Genomic DNA, 5,879 nt, shown 5'->3' on the forward strand with positions numbered 1-5,879 from the left:
GGAAGAATAGGTGCATAGAATTCATCATTTAAGGAAGGGAACCACAATTGTAACTTTTTTTTTCATATGTTTTTATATCATTTATGTGTACAGTCAGTTTAAATAAAACTTTCTTAAACTTTGCACGTGACTTGATTATTTACAGTAAAAGTAAATGTAGCTCAAGATATCTTCAGTGTCCCCTCCTTGAGGTTTTTCTGCATCCACCAGTGTTAGTGACACATACAAAGATGATGGACAACAAACAGCACTGAGAAACTAATACTAGTGAATATGAATATAGCAATAATGAATGCACATGCTCCAACAGAGGAAAAAGAGGATATAATTAAAGAATAGTTCTACGAAGACTTGGAAAAAGTGTGCTGCGCAGTACCTAAATATAACCTAATGCTAGTAATAGGAGGTTTTAATGCAAAAATAGGGAGAAATGAACCTCTGTATGGAGTTTTTGGAACATATTCACTACATGAAGAAAACAACGAGAATGGAGACTTACTATGCCAATTGACAATAAGGAACAATAAAATTATTAAAAGTACCTGCTTCCCACATAAAAGGACCCATCTGGGTGTTTGAAAGTCTGCAGTCAGTAAGACTTACCACATTTTAATGATTACATGCCAGTCCACATCAGTCATGGATGTACGGAGCTGCAGAGGACCAAATTGTGAATCAGGCCACTTTGTGATAAAATCAGTCTTGAGAGAAAAACTGGCACTAACTAATGGCAACAGAATAGGAAAGATGATGAAATGGAGTACTGACAAAGTGAAAATCCCTGATGATACCAAGTAACACTAAACAGAAAGTTGAACAATGGAGAGACCATAGCAGGAGTAGACGAAAGGTGGAGCAGATTTGAAAAAGCCATTAAAGATGCTGCAGAAGAAATAATAGGCATAAGAAGGAACGGAAGAAGCCAGGAATGGTTTGACGAAGATTGCAGGTCAGCAATAGAGGAAAAGAACAGTGCAAAAACAAAAGTGCTACAGAGAGAAACCAGAAATAATGCAGAACAATACAAAGAATTACGGAGAAGAGCTAACAAACTGTGCAAGAGAAAGAAAAGAGAGTGGAGTAAGAAGAAATTTCACGAACTGGAAGAGTTAAAGGAACAGAGTAAAATAAGAAAGTTATATCATGCTGTAGGCAAAATGAAGAACAGATACCAGCCAAAAATAATGGCCTGTTCCAGTAAAGATGGGAAAATGATAAGGGAGGGAGAACAGATAGTGGGAAGAAGGGCAAAGTATTTCAAATATACACTAAGCACCAGCCCATAAGATGGAAAGAGTGAAGTTGGAAGTAGACAATAATGAGGCAAGAAAGCCAACACTAGAAGAGGTCTCCCAGGCTCTGCACAAGCCAAAAAACAATTAAGCCCCTGGGGAAGACAGCATAATCCTTGAATTAATTAAAACTGGTGGTGAGGATTTAATAAAGGAACTGCACACATTAATATCAGATATATGGGAATTAGAAATTATGCCGGAAAACTGGAATAATAATCCCCATTTATAAGAAAGGCGACAGCACAACATGTGAAAACTATAGAAGAATAACACTCCAAAGCACAACGTATAAGATCTTCACAAGTATATTAAACAATAGGACACAGTAGTGTGCAGAAGACTTACTTGGGGAATATCAGTGTGGCTTTTGACCAGGCAGAGGAGCACCTGATCAAATATTTGTGATAAGACAAATGATGAAGTAATTCCACACTTCGTATTCATTGACTTCAAACAAGCCTTTGACAGCATAAATCAGCAAGAATTATACAAGGAACTGGAAGAAGTTGGTGGTTTGTTGTTGTTGTTGTTGTTGTTGTTGTTGTTGTGGTCTTCAGTCCTGAGACTGGTTTGATGCAGCTCTCCATCCTACTCTATACTGTGCAAGCTTCTTCATCTTCCAGTACCTACTGCACCCTACATCCTTCTGAATCTGTTAAGTGTATTCATCTCTTGGTCTCCCTGTATGATTTTTACCCTCCACGCTGCCCTCCAATACTAAATTGGTGATCCCTCGATGTCTCAGAACATGTCTCACCAACCGATCCCTTCTTCTACTCAAGTTGTGCCACAAGCTCCTCTTCTCCCCAATTCTATTCAATACCTCCTCATTAGTTATGTGATCTACCCATCTATCTTCAGCACTCTTCTGTAGCACCACATTTCGAAAGCTTCTATTCTCTTCTTGTCTAAGCTATTTATCGTCCACGTTTCACTTCCATACATGGCTACACTCCATACAAATACTTTCAGAAACGACTTCCTGACACTTAAATCAATACTCGATGTTAACAAATTTCTCTTCTTAAGAAACACTTTCCTTGCCATTGCCAGTCTACATTTTATATCCTTTCTACTTCGACCATCATCAGTTATTTTGCTCCCCAAATAGCAAAACTCCTTTACTACTTTAAGTGTGTCATTTCCTAATCTAATTCCCTCAGCATCACCCGACTTAATTCGACTGCATTCCATTATCCTCGTTTTGCTTTTGTTGATGTTCATCTTATACCCTCCTTTCAAGACACTGTCCATTCCGTTCAACTGCTCTTCCAAGTCCTTTGCTGCCTCTGACAGAATTGCAATGTCATCGGCGAACCTCAAAGTTTTTATTTCTTCTCCATAGATTTTGATACCTACTCCAAACTTTTCATTTGTTTCCTTTATTGCTTGCTCAATATACAGATTGCATAACATCGGGGATAGGCTACAACCCTGTCTCACTCCCTTCCCAACCACTGCTTACCTTTCATAACCCTCGACTCTTATAACTGCCATCTGGTTTCTGCACAAATTGTAAATAGCCTTTCACTCTCTGTATTCTACCCCTGCCACCTTCAGAATTTGAAAGAGAGTATTCCAATCAACATTGTCAAAAGCTTTCTCTAAGTCTACAAATGCTAGAAACGTAGGTTTGCCTTTCCTTAATCTTTCTTCTAAGATAATTGGCTCTGAGCACTATGGGACTTAACATCTGAGGTCATCAGTCCCCTAGAACTTAGAACTATTTAAACCTAACTAACCTAAGGGCATCACACACATCCACGCCCAAGGCAGGATTCGAACCTGCGACCGTAGCGGTCGCACGGTTCCAGACTGAAGCGCCTAGAACCGCTCGGCCACAACGGCCGGCTTCTAAGATAAGTCGTAGGGTCAGTATTGCCTCACGTGTTCCAACATTTCTACAGAATCCAAACTGATCTTCCCCGAGGTCGGCTTCTATCAGTTTTTCCATTCGTCTGTAAAGAATTCGCATTAGTATTTTTAAGCTGTGACTTATTAAACTGATAGTTCGGTAATTTCCACATCTGTCAACACATGCTTTCTTTGGGATTGGGATTATTATATTCTTCTTGAAGTCTGAGGGTATTTCGCCTGTCTCTTACATCTCGTTCACCAGATGGTAGAGTTTTGTCAGGACTGGCTCTCCCAAGGTTGTCAGTAGTTCTAATGGAATGTTGTCTACTCCGGGGGCCTTGTTTCGACTCGGGTCTTTCAGTGCTCTGTCAAACTCTTCATGCAATATCATATCTCCCATTTCATCTTCATCTACATCCTCTTCCATTTCCATAATATTGTCCTCAAGTACATCGCCCTTGTATAGACCTTCTATATACTCCTTCCACCTTTCTGCTTTCCCTTCTTTGCTTAGAACTGGGTTTCCATCAGAGCTCTTGATATTCATGCAAGTGGTTCTCCTTTCTCCAAATGTCTCTTTAATTTTCCTGTAGGCAGTATCTATGTTACCCCTAGTGAGATAAGCCTCTACATCCTTACATTTGTCCTCTAACCATCCCTGCTTAGCCATTTTGCACTTCCTGTCGATATCATTTTTGAGACATTTGTATTCCTTTCTGCCTGCTTCATTTACTACATTTTTATATTTTCTCCTTTCATCAATTAAATTCAATATCTCTTCTGTTACCCAAGGGTTTCTACTAGCCCTCGTCTTCTTACCTATTTGATCCTCTGCTGCCTTCACTATTTCATCCCTCAAAGCTACCCATTCTTGTTCTACTGTATTTCTTTCCCCCATTCCTGTCAATTGTTCTCTTATTCTCTCCCTGAAACTCTGTACAATCTCTGGTTCTTTCAGTTTATCCAGGTCCCATCTCCTTAAATTCTCACCTTTGTGCAGTTTCTTCAGTGTTAATCTACAGTTCATAACCAATTAGATAGTGGTCGGAGTCCACATCTGCCCCTGGAAATGTCTTACAATTTAAAACCTGGTTCCTAAATCTCTGTCTTACCATTATATAATCTATCTGATACCTTTTAGTATCTCCAGGGTTCTTCCATGTATACAACGTTCTTTTATGATTCTTAAACCAAGTATTAGCTATGATTAAGTTATGCTCTGCGCAGAATTCTACCAGGCAGCTTCCTCTTTCATTTCTTAGCCCCAATCCATATTCCCCTACTATGTTTCCTTCTCTCCCTTTTCCTACTGATGAGTTCCAGTCACCCATGACTATTAAATTTTCGTCTCCCTTCACTACCTGAATAATTTCTTTTATCTCATCATACATTTCATCAATTTCTTTGTCATCTGCAGAGCTAGTTGGCATATAAACTTGTACTACTGTAGTAGGCGTGGGCTTCGTGTCTATCTTGGCCACAATAATGCGTTCACTATGCTGTTTGTAGTAGCTTACCCGAACTCCTATTTTTTTATTCATTATTAAACCTACTCCTGCATTACCCCTATTTGATTTTGTATTTATAACCCTGTATTCACCTGACCAAAAGTCTTGTTCCTCCTGCCACCGAACTTCACTAATTCCCACTATATCTAACTTTAACCTATCCATTTCCCTTTTTAAATTTTCTAACCTACCTGCCCAATTAAGGGATCTGACATTCCATGCTCCAATCCGTAGAACGCCAGTTTTCTTTCTCCTGATAACGACGTCCTCTTGAGTAGTCCCCGCCCGGAGATCCGAATGGGGGACTATTTTACCTCCAGAATAGTTTACCCAAGAGGACGCCATCATCATTTAATCATACAGTAAAGCTGCATGCCCTCGGGAAAAATTATAGCTGTAGTTTCCCCTTGCTTTCAGCTGTTCGCAGTACCAGAACAGCAAGGCCATTTTGGTTAATGTTACAAGGCCAGATCAGTCAATCATCCAGACTGTTGCCCCTGCAACTACTGAAAAGGCTGCTGCCACTCTTCAGGAACCACATGTTTGTCTGGCCTCTCACCAGATACCCCTCCTTGTGGTTGCATCTATGGTAAGGCTATCTGTATCGTTGAGGCACGCAAGCCTCCCCACCAACGGCAAGGTCCATCCATGGTTCATGGGGTGGGGGGTGGGGGTGGAAGAAGTTGGTATAGGTGCTAAACCAATAAGACTAATCAGAATCACAATGACAGAGACAGAAGCAAAAGTAAAGGTCATTCACAGAACAAGTAAAGGCTTTATTAAAGGTGTGAAGCAAGGTGATGGTCTCTCCATTGTCCTATTCAATATAGCCATGCATAGTGTAGTAAATAAAATCAACAAAAGAGGCACCATATTTATGAGAACTAGCCAGGTATGTGCATGTGCTTACGGTATTGCTATAGTAGGAAGAAATATAAATACACTTCAAGAAACAAATAGAGCAATGGAAACAGAAACCTTAAAAATTAGCCTTATAGTAAATGAAAACAAAACAAAATATATGGTAATGTCACAATATGAGGCCACAAGAACTCTTAAAGACCTGAACATTAATGGGAAATGCTTCAAAGGAGTGTCCTCTCCCAACTACTTGGGAGCCATAATAACAAATGGTAACAGTACTGGAAAGGCTATAAGGGAAAGAATACAAGCAGGAAACAAAGCTTACTTTGCAAATGTGAGACTTTTCAGAAATAGT

This window comes from Schistocerca americana, chromosome 8, assembly GCF_021461395.2.
Source record: "Schistocerca americana isolate TAMUIC-IGC-003095 chromosome 8, iqSchAmer2.1, whole genome shotgun sequence".
NCBI lineage: Eukaryota > Metazoa > Arthropoda > Insecta > Orthoptera > Acrididae > Schistocerca > Schistocerca americana.